Source organism: Callospermophilus lateralis, unplaced genomic scaffold (assembly GCF_048772815.1).
Source record: "Callospermophilus lateralis isolate mCalLat2 unplaced genomic scaffold, mCalLat2.hap1 Scaffold_86, whole genome shotgun sequence".
NCBI lineage: Eukaryota > Metazoa > Chordata > Mammalia > Rodentia > Sciuridae > Callospermophilus > Callospermophilus lateralis.
The window spans coordinates 6,614,644-6,632,261 of record NW_027516693.1 but is presented as its reverse complement, the minus strand read 5'-3'; the positions used below and the strand labels follow the sequence as shown (position 1 = coordinate 6,632,261).

Sequence of the window (17,618 nt, the reverse complement as noted above, 5' to 3'; positions counted from 1 at the left end):
TGGAGGCTAACCCCTGCCCTTTTTATATTTAGACACAGGGTCTCATGAGTTGCTGAGGGCTTCACTAAATTGTTCAGGCTGGACTCCAACTCATGATCCTCCTGCCTCAGCCTCCCGAGTCATTTGGACACAGGCGTGTGCACAAGGGGATGCTCCCAGCAGGAGGAAGACCAGGCTGCAGGGCAGCATGTCTCTGGGGATGAGGTTGAGTGGAAACAAGACCGTGAACAAGCAGTTTGTAAAAAGTTGCCTTTATTTATCTTTTAACCACCGTATGTCAGTTATGCCATTTTGGCATCCACAGTGATTGTGCCCTGGAAGCTGGGTCAGCCCCTTCCCACCCACCCTCTGTGATCACTGCCCATGGGCTGAGAGCCCAGGCCACATGGGGCCAGCAGGACCACAAACTCCTCTGAAGTCTGGCACTCTCCAGCCACAGCCCGAGAGCCAGGGACTGGGCCTGCCTTCCAGAGGCCATGAAGTCCCCAGTGGTGGCCTGGGGGGCCCTGCCCTCTAATAGGAGCAGGAGAGGTATGGCGGTGGCCTCCATGGGCTGGGAGATGGCTGGTGGTGGGGCTGCCCTGCTGGGGACTAGGTCTAGCCAAGGCCACATGGGAGAAGGTGCTGGGACCTGGGTGGGTCAAGGGCCCCTCTGGTTCTTGACCCAGGTCTCTAGGTACAGTGTGCCACCCCTACTGAGCCATGAAAGGGCCCGTGCAGAATTGGGGCACCCTCCCGAGGAAGCCTGCAGCTGAGTCTGAGAGGGGCATCTGAGAACTCTGGAAAGTTCACCAGCTTCATGTCTATGTCACCTGTCACTTCAGACAACATTGTCTTTCTGTCTCAGACACCAGAGTATCTTCCCATGGACCCCGAGTCCCTGACTTTGAGCTCAGGCCCTGAGCCTGAACCTCCCCTCCTGGCCTCTGAGTGCGGTGGAGTCTGAATGTGGTGGAGGCCGAGAGAGCTGGTGGCATCCCACTGTCCCTTTACTAGCATTTGGTCCCTAAGTACAGTCAGAACATTCTAGAAACACAGGGAGAAAAAAAAGACATCCCTTCCCAGGGACGCAGGGGCAGCTGCGCAGTGAGGATCCACCAAGGCTGACTGGAGTTTGGACAATTGGACTTGGCAGGGTGGTCCCCTGAGGGCAACGAGCTCGGCCATGCAAGGGTGGAGGTGGCAACCCCAGGCCTCCCCCAGATGAGGACAAAGCTGCCTGGCCACAAGTTGGCCGTGAGGTGGCAGGGATGGCGGTCCTGGCTCTGTCCCAGCATAAGGCTCATCTGGACACTTGGTGGAAGAGCAGCTGCTCAGTGCTGGGCAGGGAGCTGTTTTATCCTGAGCCCAGGGGATCCAATGCCCCCCACGGCAACAGTCTGCACCAAGAGAGTGCCACTGCTAGTGATGCTGAGGACATGCTGGTGATGCTGTCCATTTCCCCAGAGGAGGTGAGAGCCGACGGCCGACCATCCTAAGGCCACACACAGAGATTTTGTGCTTCCAACCCAGTCAAAAAGCCACCATGGAGACCAGAGACACCACGGTGGTTGCACACATCACTGAGGGTGGGAGGGGAGGCCAAAACCAAAGTCAGACAGAAAATGGGGACAGTGCTCCCCATCCCTGTCAAGGCTGCAGCTGCCAATGCTAGAAGAAGGAGAGGAGCCCTGCTGAGGGTGGCTGCCCCATGGTGAAGAGGAGGGGCAGACATCAGCCAGACGACAAGGTCCCCACATGACACAGCACCACTGCCCCCGGCCACCACTGCCTTCTGAGGCACTGCCCAGTGTCGTCCCAGGTCCTTGGATAGGCATGGCTCTCAGAAGAGCAGGGTGCCCATGCTTCCCAACTCACTTGGCTCCTTGATGAAAATCTCAAAGGACTGGGAGATGTTGGTGACTGCCAACAGGATCCCCGTCCCCAAGCCGATGGTGCCCAGGAAGGCAGCCAGGACTGAGAGGCCCCAAGACACAGGCCCCCAGAGGCCGCTGCCATGGGGATGTACCTGGGGGAGGGCAGGTGGTCAGCCCCAGGCCACCACAGAGCCTCCAACCTGGCCACCAGTCTTGCCCTTGACTGAGACCAGAACCTCAGGAGGCCCCACCACCTCCCTTAAGTATCCTCTGCTAACACCCCACTAATGCTATGGGACCTAGTCCCTGTTAGGGGACTGTGACTAGTCCAAACTGAAAGGCTGCTGAACACAGTGGTCCATACCTGTCACCCCAGTAACTCAGGAGGCTGAGGCAGGAAGATCACAAGGTGGAGGCCACCCTCAGCTGCTTTACAAGGCCCTAAGCAGCTTAGCGAGACCCTGTCTCTAAATAAAAAATAAAAAGATCTGGGGACATAGCTTAGGGGTCAAGTGACCCTGAGTCTGATCCTCAGTAAGGGGGCTGGAGGGCTGGTTATGAGACCCAAATGCTGATGATGTCTATCGAAATGGCCACTGTCCCTACCAAGGACTCATAAGCAACCAAAAATTTGCAACTGTGGCTTTTCCCATGGTTGATTCTTTCAGGAAAGGTCACCAATTGAGAACCCACAGGAGAACCTGGGCTGCCACCTGACTTTGTAGACACAGCCCTTTTCATGGTGGCTGCTGCCGAGTGGCAGAGGAAGAGCTGCGAAAATGGCAGAGGGCACCAGGGAGGTTGGGGGCAGCCTTCAATCCAGGATGAGGTGCAGCTGCAACGGGCACTCCTTCTGCCCCAAACACCTGTGCCCTGGGGCCTCCCCCACCCTCCATTCTCTCCACCCCAAGGTGATGGCCACCCTGGCACATCTAGTCTCTGGCCTCCTCTCTGCTGTGGCCTTGTCTGCTGGAACTGACCTCCCTGCTTCAAACACCACCATCCCTCTACGGCTCTGCTGGCCTCTCAGCCACATCCAACATCTGTCTTTTTTCGGTCTTGGGGATTTAACCCAGGGGTTCCCCAACCCTGAGCCCTGTCTCCAGCTCTTTTTTGTATTATATTTAGAGAGAGGGTCTCACTGAGTTACTCAGGGCCTCACTGAGTTCCTGAGGTTGGCCTCCACCTTGCCATCCTCGTGCCTTGGCCTCCAGGAATGCCTCAGAGAGCCTGGCGCTTCAGCTCAGATCCATCTGGAGCCCCACTCTGTGCTCAGAGCCTGGGCACTGCTCCTGGATGCCTAGGGCAGCATCCCACTAGCATGAGAAGAGGTGAGGGTCCCCTGCTGCCAACACCATCCCTACAGAGCCCCATGCTGGGTCACTAGGCTGCATGCACCTGGCTCCCTGCTGAGGGCGCTAGACATCTTATTCCATGTCCCCAGCATCCAGTATTTAGCAGGTTCATAAATATCCAATGACACAGGGACCTTGCCTACCCTGTGATCTGAGAATGAGACACATGGACACTGGAGACCACACGGTCCACTGGTGCTCGAGGCCCGGTAGCCGCACCTGCTGACTGGGGGTGGGTACTGCACTCACTGGTTGAGCTCATGCACCATGGATGTCTCCCGGTGGCCCCACATCACCATCTGCTGCTCCTTCAGCTGCTTGACCACCTGCATGATGCACAGAGCAGAGGATATGTTCAGAGGTGGTTTCAGAGGGAAAGGTCTCAAGATGCTGGACACTTAAAGGGCTCTTTCTGCAGCTCTACATCTTTACAAAGATTTTAAAAATGCCCAAAATCCTGGGATGCACCCCTGTCAATCCAGCAGCTTGGGAGGCTGAGGCAGGAGGATCGCAATTTGAAGGCCAGCCTCAGCCACTTAGCAAGGCCCTGAGCAGTTCAGCAAGACCCTGTCTCCAGATGAAATCTAACAAGGGCTCAGAGGTTAAGTGTCCCTGGACCAACAAGGTGCCATAAGGAGACCAGACAATGTGTGATTTTCCACTCTGGCTTCAGGTTCTCAGACCTGCTGCTGATGGCTGAGCTCCATCCATCTGTCCTTAACGCTCTGAACTGTTTCACCAAGGTGGGTGGTCCATCTGCATGTCACAAACCACCACTGTGACAAAGCAACAAGCCGAATGCCACTTTAAGAACGTTCGTTCATACTTACATTCTTGGCAGATGAGCTCAAGACCTCGACCCAGATCTTAGAGAAGAAGGCAAAGATCCCAGCATGAACATGAGGTACACTACCACATGGACAGGGTCCTCCAACACGGAGCCAAAGGACTCCAGCAGAGATAGGTAGTAACACAGGCCACAAACTGCATAGGTGCAGGCGGGGCCTCCAGAAGACGTGTCCTTGGAAGAAGGAACAGAAGGTCTGGGACGCTGCGTCTACTGTACCTGAGCTTCAAGATGAACCCAGAGCAGATCAAAGACTGTGATTGCAGCCGGGCACAATGACACACTCCTGTCACCCCACAGCTCAGGAGGCTGAGGCAGGAGGATGGAAAGTTGAAGGCCCTAAGCAGCTCAGTGAGACCCTGAGTCTAAATAGGGGTGGAACAGGGCTCAGAAGTCAAGGGACCCTGGGTTCAGTCCTTGTTACAAAAAGCTTCCTGCACAGAATTTGGGAAAGGACACAGGGGAGGAGATCTGTGGGTGAGACACTTGGTCAGGAGCAAGACACACAGATGCGGAGCAACAACACCCACTCTGTGGCCAGGAGAGCCTCCTTGGGAACATCTGACTGACAGACCAGGTGCCCAACAGACTGATGAGCAGGTGCCCGCTGAAGCGAGCCGACAGGATCTGGGAGATGATGTAGAGGTGGGGACCAGGGCGGACTGCAGGACAATCGGGACATTGGAGGTGAAGAAGAGCTAAACGGGGTAGGTGTGGTACTGCCCCTGGTAGTGTGCAGTCTTGATGGGCAGGTCCATCTGGAAGCCCTGAGGACACAGAACAGGGCACTCTTCACTGCCTTGCTGTCCCCTATGGTCCAGAGGTACAAGAAGTGGCAACAGCTCTGGGGACCCGACTTCTGACACTGCTGGAGAGCACCTGCCGCTTCCCTCACAACCACTGTGTGGGGCACACACAGAAAAAAGACCAGAAAAACTGGTTTCAAAATGTACTCAATGGCCATTCATATCTAAACAGAAAAAAAAAAAGAAAAAAACAATTATGCTGAAGCCAGAGACAGTGGTGCAGGCCTGTCATCATCAGCAGCTCTGGAGGCTGAGGTAGGAGGACTACAATTTGGAGGCCAGCCTCAGCAACTCAGCAAGACTCTGACTCTAAATAAAATATAAAAAGGTCTGGGGATGGGGCTCAGGGGTTCAGTGCCCCTGGGTTCCATCCCTGGTACCAAAAAAAAAAAAAAAGAAAAATAATTGCAGACTTCTTGGGCTCACGTTGGACACACCTGGAAATGGATGACCACAGCAATGACAAAGATGGAGGCGATGAGGTTCATGAGGTCAGGGAGATTCTGGCAGGAGAAAGCCTCACTAATTGCTTGGACTTTATCTGTGCACGTGGCACAGAGATGAAATAGTGCAATGATGGCGCGCTCCAATTCCATACCTGTTGGCAGAGAAGAACCCAAATGTGAAGGGAAGAACAAAGGGGTGAACCCCACTGGGTTTTAGGCCTCCTCCTGGCCAAAGCAGAGTCAGGAGAACAGAATCAGCCAGGAGACTCAACTGGTAGACTCACGGCACCACAGTCATGGGGTCACTGTTTGGATTTTTTTTTTGGCATCAGGGATGGAACCCACGGGCCCTCGGCCACTGAACCCCAATTCCAGCCTATTTGTATTTCATTCACAGACAGCATCTCACTGAGTTGCTGAGGCCTTGCTGTTGCTGAGCCTGACCTCCAAGTTGAGATCCTCCTGCCTCAGCCTCAGCAACAGGTAGAAAGGAGCCTGGCCTGAGGAACAGGCAACAGATCATCCCAGGACACTGCAGCAGAGGGCGACAAGGTCCAAGCAATTCAGAAATTGTGTGAGAATGACTTTAGAACAAAAGGACAGTGGGAAACACTGTCACCATGGCCCCTGATGCCAGTGCTTCCCTAGACATGGCATCTGTGGGCAGAGTGGCTAATGGCTGGGGACTAAGATGTCCCAGTCTCTCCCTGGGACAGCATTTTCCTGTCACCTCAGAGTTGGGACTGCAGGACTTGCATCACCTTCTGGATGGCCACTCAGATGGGCCATCTGTCCTGAAGACCACATGGACGGGATGTCTGTGACAGAAACACTATCCTAGCTTTCCCTGGCCCCTGGCATCCCCATGGTGGTCTTCTGACAGCCCCTCTCCCTGCCACCTCTGGCTGTGTGGATCAACAGCTGATGTCCCTGTGGTCAAGAATCTGGAGACATTAAAGCTTGAGCATTTTGTAAAGGAGGAAGTGAACCCAGGGGAGAGAAAGCAGGGACTTTTCCTGACTGTTCTTGCTACCAATGACCTCTCTGAACTCCCCTAACTTGCTCCAACCCTCAAACACACCAGCTCATCTCTGCCCCAGGGCCTTTGCACCTGCTGGGTTTTCTAGATGGGCCCATAACACTCTTCCCCAGTCACCCCATCTTCCTTCTCTGCTCTACTCTGACCCGGGACCCTGGGATGACACTGACGCTCCCATGTCTTATGTTATCTCCCTTTGTATTCTTAGCACCCACAGAAGCTCCTGGTGCTTAACATCACCTGCCTGACAAGTGTCAGGAATGAAAGGTGGGTCACAGCAAAGTCAGGGTGAGGGCCTTAGGAGCCTTCTGAATGTTTAACATGGTCATTTCATGCAAATCACTACCTGCTAATCTCTGTGAACTGGATTAATTTAATGTGCTAGTGTTGCCCTGGGGGCGAGAGTCATGTGGCGTCTGTACTGACCACCTCCCTCCCAGCCTGGACTGTCCCCCACCTCAGTGAAGAAGGACCAGCTGTGCTCTCCATCCTAGGGGCCCTTCCACACCCCACTTTCCAGGTTGCAAGCTGAGCCGTGGTGGCACTCCTGGGAAAAGGTGGCCCTTCCAGCTGCAAGCTACCTGTGCCTGCTCCATCCTCTTCTTGCCCATCCTGGGGGTGTCCCCATGGCTCCACCATTTGGGCTCCTTACAGCACCACTCAAATCCCCCCAGGTAGTGCCTCTGCCCCAGCCAGTTTCAAGAGTTGGCCAAGGGCAGCCACCTCCATGTCTCGGTTGTCTGTGGCCTTCATCTCTCACTAAGTCCTAAGGCCCTCACTCTGATGTCACACTGGCTGGCTCAGGCTGGATGGCTGTGCCACTTCCCCAGCCATTTTCTCAGCCTGTCTCTCAGGAACAGCAAATCATTCCTTCAAAGCTGTACCCTCACTCACTATCCTGCTCCAGAGCAAAGTGATCCTTTGGCTGGCTGCCGCAGCCCAAGCCTTTGCTGACTGGCCCCCTGTGGCCAACACTGCTCCCGCTCCTTTCGAGTGCAGCCCCCCCCCAAAGCCAGGAGGTGTTGGCTGACACTCGGACTCCTACCCAGCTTTTGCCCCCACATCCACGGCTGGGGCCCATCTGCTTTGCACCCCCAGATCCTCAATTCACCTTAGATTTTCTGAAATTGTAGGAAGAGTCTGGTGTCCCTTTGCCTACTCTTCTGTAAGTGTCCCCAACCCTCCTTCCCATAGGATCCCTCAGGCACCCTGCAGAGACCTGTCTGCAGTTTTCTCAATTTGATGACATGGCACTGGAGGCCAAGAATAAGCTCCACAGTCAATTCCAAGAAAACACACAAATGCACACAAATATTTTCCATGAGAGAGACTTCCGAGCAAATAACAGATTCAGGGTTCAGAGGCCAAAAGAAAAAGAAAAGAAAAAAAGTCAATTTCCCCTCTCCTAAGAAGTCTCACATGTTTTGCAGTTTTTATTTTATTAAGACTTGTAAGCCAGGTATCATGGTGCATGCCTGTAATCACAGTGGCTCTGGAGGCTAAAGCAGGAGAATTGCAAATCAACGGCTAACCTCAGCCAAATTGGGGCTCTAAGCAACTCAGCAAGACCCTGTCTCTGAGAAATGCAAAAGAGGGTTGGGGACGGGACTCAGGGGTTAACTGTCCCTGAGTTCAATCCCTAGTGCCTTCCACCCCAAATTGGCAGTACTGCGGATTGAACCCAGGAACAGTCATTCTACCCCAGCCTTTTTTGACACAGGGTCTCACTTATTTGCCAAGGCTGTCCTTGAACTTGTAATCATCGAACTAACTGCTCCTTGCCTGAACAAGTGGTTTGGTGTAGCAATTTCCCTTTTAAAATCTTATTCACTAAGAACAACTGCTACAATATGTGCAGATGATTGCCCAAGGATATTCACTTCGATGCTACCTGTGACTGAGAAAGGACTGAAATGTCCACCAAAAGACAATTGGCTAAAATCAACACTTCTTTATCTTTGCAGTGCAGGTTCCTGCTAAGAAATATGAGGCAGGATTACTCTGGGGCAAGTTGACTGTCTTTGAAATATTTTTATAAGAGGTGTTATTATTATTATTATTATCATTATTATTATTATTTTGTACAGGAATTTAACCCAGGACCACTTAACCTCTGAGCCCTTTTCCCAGCCCTTTTTATTTTATTTAGAGACAGTGTCTCACTGAGTTTCTTAGGGCCTCACTAAGTTGCTGAGGCTGGCCTCCAACTTGTGATCCTTTTGCCTCTGCCTCCTGAGCTGCTGTGATGACAGACTTGAGCCTCTGCACTCAGCTATATTTTTAAAACTTTGCACACTAAAAATTCAGAAGACATGTTTCTGAAACAGACATTTTCCCCCAGAGAAATACTCTGCATGTATGAAAGCTTCCTGCAGAAGTGCCCCACAGGAGGCAGGGCCATTACCTTGGTTGGTGTTGATGGTGGTGGGGTTGAAGGTCTTTCCCAGGATGGTTTCACAGATGTTGCTTGAAATGGAGAGGGAGAAGCCAAAGCCCAGGCTGTACCCTTTCTAAAGAAGGTCATCCAAAATGAGGACGATCAAGCCCACCACAAAGAACTGCAAAATTGAAATAAATAAATTAATAAAATGGACTCTGCATTACTGGCCTCAGGGCTCTGGTTCCTTCCATCTTCAATGACTGGGCTCTCTGCTATGAAGGCCAAATAAGAGACCCTTCTCAATCTTCCTCACGGAAATTCAGAAGAAAAAGCCAGGGTCTTTCAATTCTTTATTTTTTTAAATTTATTTTTTAGTTGGAGATGGACACAACATCTTTATTTAATTTTTATGGGGTGCTGAGGATGCAGCCGAAGGCCTCGTGCATGACAGTTGAGCCTCTACCACCGAGTCCTAGCCCCAACCACTACATTTTTTTGTTTTTGTTTCTTAATTGTTTGGGGTGTGCAAGTGGACAGCATGCCTTTATTGATTTCAATATTTCTCGTAGTAGATGGGCTCAGTGTCTTTATTTGATTGATTTCTTTTGGGGCGGTGTCCAGCCTCCAACTCGAGGCTTCACCCTGCTCAGGCCAGTCTCTAATCCTGAGCCCAGACCTGAGCCTGGCCTGGCCCCATCTCTTGCTGAGTACTGCTGATGAGAAAGAGGGATGGTGCAGTCACTCAGGAAGTGGCGTGCAATTGGGGGTTCACCTGAGTGGTGATCAGCAGGCAGATCACAGCGCTCATCTTTGAGGCGTCCCTATCCATGCCCGTCATCACATCCATTATGGACTGGCCAATGGTAACAATCATGCCAAACACTAGGATCCCAAGAGAACCCTTAGCAGAGTGTGACAGGAACACAGATGACAAATACTGACACTGCACCCGGGGACTTGGTAAGGATTGTCCAACTGTCACATGTCAAAGTACATGAGAACTCAGAGGCTATCTAGTGAAAGCACCTTTGGGTTTTTTTGTACTTTAGGGATTGAGCCCAGGGCCTTGCGGATGGTAGGCAAGTGCTCTACTAAACCTCAGCCCAGTCATCCTAAATTCTTTTTTGTAAAAAATGATCTTGAATTTTTAAGATGGAAAAACATTTTTAAAAATTATCAAGTGTAAGGAGAAAACTTCTGGGTCTGTAGCTCAGTGGTAGAGACACTGATTTCCATTTCCAGGTTTGCAAAAAAATAATATTAAAAACAAAGAGAGAAAGAGAAAAAAACACCTGATTTGGGCTTTAGAAAAATACTGCAAAATTTTTTTTGTTTGTTTTGCTTTTGGTACCAGGGATTGAACTCAGGGGTACTCAACCACTGAGCCCCATCCCCAGGACTATTTTGTGGTTTATTTAGAGACAGGGTCTCACTGAGATGCTTTGGGGCTCGCTGTTGCTGAGGCTGGATTTGAACTCACAATCCTCCTGCCTCAGCCTCCTGAGCTGCTGGGATTAGAGGAGTGCACCACTGCACTAAGTCAAGTATATTTTAAAATGTCCAAAATAAAAAATTAAAAAAAGAAAACCACTTATTAGTGCTTCAGAAGAATGATTCATTAATTTAAGACATTGAATAATTAATGAAGTACTATTATTTAATAATGCATTACTTAATTCATTAATGATTAATACATTAATACATAAATATATTCTACAATCTTGATTTCTGTCTGAAACTCACAAATTTAAGTTAGATGGATTTTTCACTCAATTATTTAACCTTCTAACTTAAGAGCTCTAAGGCATGCTGTATGGAAGATGGCAGAGTAGAAAACTGTAATCATTGTTTTCTAAATAATACATTCCAGTTAACAGAGGCTAGGCTTGGCTGACTCTGAGGCTGGTCCCCATTATTGGGACTGCCTATCATTTGAAATGGCCAATATTCTTAACCTAGTTTAACAGCACATAGAAACTGAGACTGCAGAACTATTATCTAAATTTCTTCCACATCACAAAACTAATCAACAGCAGAGCTGGACTGAGAGGATCACCGTTCTGCTCATTAAATCCTTTTAAATGCAGGAAAAAAAAATAGAACTTGCTAAATAACTACCATGCGCTATGCACTGTGAGAGTATTATTCAGTTTAATCATTTTTTTTTAGTACTGAGGACTGAGCAAAGGTGCTTCACCCCTGAGCACCTTCCCCAGCCATTTTTTAATTTTATTTACAGACAGGGTCTCACTGAGTTGCTTATGGCCTCACTAAGTTGCTGAGACTGGCCTCCAACTGGTGATACTCCTGCCTCAGCCTCCAGAGTTGCTGAAATTACAGGCATACTCCACAGCACCAGGCTTTGATTAAATTCTTATAACATCTCTGAAGTAGATGTCACCTCCTTCACGAGGTATGGAAATCATGGCTGGTGAAGGGGTGACCTCCATGCCCTGATCCTTCAATTTTATCCTCTGGGGCATTCCTGCCCTCCCCTGCCCTGCCTGGCCTTCCCCCATACCCAGCACCTCCCAGAAGTGCTCTCTCATTAACAGGCCATGGAGCACCTACAGGGTTGGCAGGCCAAGCACACAGGCCAAACTGGGCTGTTTTAATGCTCCTAATTTTAGGGCCAATTCAAATTGTCAACCAGACATCAGAACTGTACCCTTGATCTTTCTTATATTTCTTGGCTCCATTGAAGAGGGCTTGGTCTTTTGGGGTGTCACCCACTTCAATCATCTTGGCACTAGCCAAGAGTGCATGATGAGGCCCAAGGTGACAATTGCAGAGATACCCAGCTACTTGAATGTGCATAAGGAAAGGGGCAGCCACAAAGCCCCTGTGAGCCCAGGAAAGCAAGACGTCATTTAATAAAATGAACCTACAGAATTGCATGCGACCCCCTTCTCCACAGGATGGGCTTCAGGTTTCTTACAGCAATTATAGAATAACTCCCCAAAACCAAAGATTAGAACACAACTGAGTCCCTCTGTTGAGCCTGTCAGACCCCGTGTCATTCTGTTTGGAAAGTCACATACCCCTCAATAGCCTGCTGCATTCCCATCCCCATGGACAGATCCATTCTGGCTGGACAGAGGTCAGAGAGTCCCGTCCTTCATCAGTTCATAAAACTGGAGAACATTCCAATCATTTTCTGAGTCTGCAGATGGGGCTGGCACAATTGGATCTAGTTGGGAATCAACCTTCCCTTTCCATCATGTTCAGATGAGCTCTGATTCTGAGTGACTGGAACCTCATTGGAACCCCATTTTTAAACCATGTCCATTAAATGTACCATCAACATACACAAGAAAATCATTTCCAGACCCACCAGTGACTGGTTAGAATCGACCCTCCACTGTCACTCGTGGTTTTGATCCGTATATTTCACCCGTAGATACGAAAAAGACATAGCTGAGAAACCAACGAAAAGTTCTAGAGAATATTCTAGGTGGACTCACCATCTCATTTCAGGGATTTCAAACACTCTAGTTTTTTCTAGTTTTCAGAAATTCTCAAGCAGAGACTTATCTTGTTCATCCAGGTTTTGTATTGCATTCAAACCCAACTCTGAAGAAGATGGTGTTGCCCAAGCTGAATGCACTGTTAATCAGGCTATTCGACATGGCACATGCAGACTTTCCAGGCCACAGAGCTGCCCATCCTCTGAGCTCCACCGAAAGGCTGTCATTCAACTAAATGGTGCTGGTCCAGTAGAAAAGAGGCAGAGTGAGTCTGAGCCTCCCTCTGTTGGAGGCCAGAATCCCTCACATCCAGTAGAAAGGGTTCACAGAATCTGAGGCCATAATACCAAATAGAAGATCTGGGAACAAGCAGAAACCAAAAGACTGGCACTTGTGTCCCCCCTCTTCCCCATGCTCCAACACCAGCACAGGAGACTAAGAAGATGAAGAAGGAGATGGCCACCCACAGCACCTTCTCATTCAACTGGATCTGCAGAAGAGACAGAATCAGAGGACTCAAAGTTTCCCAGTAAGTCAATAAAAATGGAGTCCCACAGATCCTTTCTCTGATCACCAAGAAAGGCCAATGAGGGGTCACAGCTCCACGGGGAAGCACTTGCCTAGCATGAATGATGCTCTGGGTTCAGACTCCAGCAGAACTTTCCCCCCAAAAGGAGGAGAAACCAAACCATGCACCAAGCAGAGCCCTTTCTGCGGACAAAGCCAATGTGAATATGTCCGCAGGTGTCATGTCTGGGAATCCTCATATTATACAATATCATGATCTTCCCTCTGCTTAAGTGAGTTCAATGGCAAAGCTGTGCTCTTAACCACTGACATGAATAGTTTAGATCCTCAAGGTGAGGCAAGAGGAAGACAAGTTCAAAGCCAGCCTGAGCAAAAATAAGGCACTGAGCCACTCTATGAGACCCTTTCTTTCCATAAAAAAACAAACTAGAGCTGAAGACATCTCTCAGTGAGTGGTTGCTTCTGAGTTCAAGCCTAGCGAATAAATAAATAAATACATACATACATACATACATACATACTTTCTGTTGTTGATATTTTTAAAATAATATTTTAGTCTTTATTTTATTTAGCTCTTCTCTGATGTTTAGTATTATTTTTCTACTAGTTTTGGGTCTGGCTTGTTCTTGATTTTCTACCTCCTTGAAGTTGAAATCTTGGTTGCTTTCTTTTTTGATGTAGGTATGTACTGATCTAATCTTCTTTAAATTGCCCCTGCTCTATGCTATAGGGTTTTCCATTTTGTGTTTCTATCATAATTTTTTTTCTTAAGAATTTTTAAAATTTTCCATTCTATTTGCAGACACACAGAATGTTTCTGAAGTTCCTCCTTTTGTAGGTTTACAGTTTTATTCCATTGTGTTCAGAACAAAAAAATATTTGAAATGATTTTTTAGCTTCTAAAATTTGTTAAGGTTTGTTTTATGACTTAACCTAGTGTCTATTCTGGAGAATGTTGTTGGTACTGTTGTGAAGAATTTGTCTTGTTTTGGTTTTTTTTTTTAAAGTTCTGTTGAGTCCATCTGCTCTGCAGTGTACTTTAAATCCTGTGTAAATAAAGAAGAAGAAACAGAAGCAAGGTGCAGAGGCAGAATGACATAATGGCAGAAATTCTCCTTGTCCAAGCTGCCAGCTTTACTTATAGTAGTAGGTTACATTAGGTCACTGGATTCAGTATTACATTATTGTTCACTGTGCCATTAGGCTACAGATTTAGCAACATTATACAGCTTCTTTGTTAGTTACCTATTAAGGTTGCAATGTGCAATGTTAGGTCCATTGTTTAAAGTCCATTGTTTAAAGTTACTATTATGTGGACAGCTTTAGGTGCAGCAGAGCTTGACAAAACACTGTGGTTGTCTAAAAAGAGAGTCCCCCCAGGAGCTAAGTTCCTAAAGTCAAGGTTGAGGCTGATAAGATTCTAGCAAAGAGCTTCCTCATGCAAGGGATTGCCACAACAGCTAGGTATTGAACATGTATTAGTTATCTTGCTAGTTTCTGAAAGAAACTGCTGAATATTCCAAACATAGGAAACAGGGTGCCTGTTACCTCCTGGGTGTCTGCTCACCAGAGGAATGCTGTCCTTATATTTCTTTTTTTTTTTTAATAGACAAATTTATTTTGCTTGTAACACAGCATATATATTTTACACATAACATCTTTGCTAACCAATTCCTGTGTCTCTTTTTTGATGTTTTGGATGAAAAATCCATCCATTTTTTCAAACACTGTTATCAGAAGTCCTCTATTAATATGCATTGAAGTCTCTCTCTCTCTCCCTTTAGATAAAGTAGTGTCTGTCTTATGTCTATGTGTTGTAGTATTATGTAATTTTATATTTATACTTATGATGGTTTCTTGCTTAATTAAAACCATTTGTCATTATATAATGACTTTTTTTTTTCTATTTTTACTTTTGGTATTAAGGTCTATTTTTTTGTAATATAAGAAAAGTTACTTCGAATTTTTATTTCCATTTTCTTGAGATATCTTTCTCTTAATCTTCACTTTTATCCTATGTGTTTTTTTAGAGGTGAAATGAGATTTTTATAGGCAAGATATAGATTTTGTTTTGTTCTATCTATTATAGAACTTTATGTCTTGAGAATTTACGCCATTAAGGTGGTTCTTGACAGGTGAATATTTACTAGTGTCATTTGAGTTATTGTTTACTACTTGTGCTGTCTGACATTTCTTCCTGTCTTACTGTCTTCTATTTTTGTTATCCTGTACTAAATAGATTTGTACCACAACTCTTTGAGAGTTGAAAATTAAATGAATATGTAAATCTAATTGATATAGCATGTGCAGAATCAAATAATTAAAAGGTCTGAAGAGGCTTAGGTTTCTTACCTGTGACAATATCTACCCTCCTGACAAATACTATTTACTCTTTTATGTTTGCATTTTTTTGCACATTATTATTATTAGTAGTAGAAGTAGTAGTGTGATTTTATTAATCTTTATACATCTTAATACTATGCTTTAAAGAAATATGCATTTATATAAAAATATGTTATAAGTAAATAACAGTGATTATTTAGGGATAATAACACTAACCTATAAATCAGGTGAAATAAGAAAAATCTGATTTTAAAGCTTCATATAACAAAACAATAACATTAAAATCAGAAGAAATTAACCTTTTGGTTATTGGGGTAACTGGATATGATTGAACAATTAAAAGATTTTTTGCATAATTTGATTAAATTCCAACTGCATTAAAAACTAAAGTCAGCTGGGTATGGTGGTGCACACATGTAATCCCAGCACTTCATGTGGCTAAGGCAGGAGAATCCCTTGGTATTAAGGTGTAAATTTTGTGATATAAGAATAGCTACTTCTGTTTAATTTTTGTTTTCATTTTCTTGAAATAACTTTCTCTTATTCTTCACTTTTGTCCTATGTGTTTCTTTTGGACGTGAACTGAGATTTTTCTAGGCAAAATATAGATTGTTTTTGTTCTATCAAAAATCAGTACCTTGTGGTGGTTGATGCTTTTTGAAGTGCAAGAATCTCACAATCGATTTCTTGGCTACTCTTAAGTAGAAGGGAATGGGGAATTGACATCTCATGGAATCCTAGCAGGCAGAGCAGGAGCTCACGCCTACAGGGTGTGATGTTCACCCCCAACTCTGTCCAGCCAGCTGTCTCTGCCCAGCATTGACTTAGATGAGCCATTTGGAATGGGAGTCATACTAGGGGTGCTGGGATTTTGATTTCTCTATTCGTAGCTTAAAATTTTTATAATGAGCACCAATCCTTAGAAATAAAAATATTAAAGACTTTTGAGGGGAAAAGTCCACTAGGCGTCCATCTAGCTGTGGGGCCTGCAGTAGTGTAGAGAAGGGAAGCAGTACCTTTCCAGCCTGCCAGGTGCCAGGTGCTGGCTGGACCAGGCGGGTGACAGAAGGGAGCCTCTCTGCTCACTCTCAGGGGAGACTAGTCAAAGCCAGTTGGCCACAGGTGTTCTGGAGCCCTCTGAGGAGGGGAGAACTGCACATCTGTGACCAAAACCTGGCATGTAAGTATCATCTAGTGGGTATATTAGGGACAGTCACACATGATTCCCTTCTGGAAAAAGAAAAAATCAAAGCAGATTTTTTTAAAAAAGCCATTTTGACCACTGGAATTTAGAAATGAGTTCTCTGGGCTCTGCAGTGAGCCAGTCAAGCCTGGGGCATGAGGGCACTTGCAGTGTGCTTTGAAGCTGGCATGCAGCTGGTGGGCCAAGGAAAGGGCAGAATCATTGTGATTATTTACAAGTCACACCTATTCTAGCTGGTCAGAGCCTGTGCCACTCATTAGGAAACATTCTGAATGCCACCACTGCTCTTGTGTATTCCCTGTTTAAGCAAAACTAAAAAGCATTAGCATTAACATTTCCCATACGTGCATTATGTGGCATTTGTGTAGGTTTTTTCTTGTGTCTCGCCTTCACAATAACTGGTAACACAACACTGCAGAGTCCATGTGACCCTTTTGCAGATGGGACAACCCAGGGAGAACTGCTGAAGGCACAGTTTCATCAGAGAGTGAGTCAGACAGGAACTGATCAGCTTGTCTTAGTAAGAGCACAGACATCTTCCTGGTCCCCAGATGTGGGGAAGGGCTCTCCCCCGAGGGCAAGCACCGAGACTGGCAAGGCCATTTGTTGGCAGGAACTCTCATTCATTTCCAAACAAGAATAGAAGGCTTGTGGAAGGCTTGTGGAAGGCTTCTGGAAGCCACAGTGCCCATGGGCAGCTCCCATGGCCACGGCTCCATGCCATGATAAAAAGCCTAGTTCACCTGCCAACAGTCAAATGGGTCTTTTGGTTTTTCAGAAAACATTGTCTCCAGACAGGCTGTCCTGATGATTCACCACCTTAAATATGGTGTCAAAAAGAACCTGGAGTCCCTCGCATAATCACTCCTAAAGTTGTCACTCAGGCCTCATGGCCCACAAAATTGAATGCTCCCAGGAAAGAAGCCCTTGATGTATGGGCCACACAATGGCTGTTTTGTGGGTGGATCATAAATATTACTGCTATTGACACAGCCCTGAGGAACACATCCTCGAATCTCTACACACGAGTGCCCAAACCCTTTGGGGTGGTGCCTCTGACTGTCACCACCCGCTTCTCTCTTTCCTGAACTCCCTCCTCTGAGTCCATTCCTTCCTTTCACCTTCAAAAATTAGAAATCGATAAATGTTCTTGACAAAGATGCCATTTGGCTGAACCAAACACCTTGATGGCCTGTCCCTTCTCTTGCACTCGGCTGACCCCAGCTGGCCCTCTCGGAGGCAGCCTTGTACACTGGTGTCTTTTAGTGTATGCTGGGCAGAGGCACAGTGTCTAAATCCAGCTGGGCCCACAGCAGATGTGGGTTCAGGAAGCATGCTCACTACAGC

The 17,618-nt window shown here is 47.0% G+C and overlaps 1 pseudogene; it reads right to left on the bottom strand.

The window, feature by feature from the left end:
* Positions 1 to 1,822: 1,822 nt before the first annotated feature.
* On the bottom strand, positions 1,823 to 12,553 carry LOC143641134 (protein transport protein Sec61 subunit alpha-like; annotated as a pseudogene).
* Between the last annotated feature and the right edge of the window lie 5,065 nt (positions 12,554 to 17,618).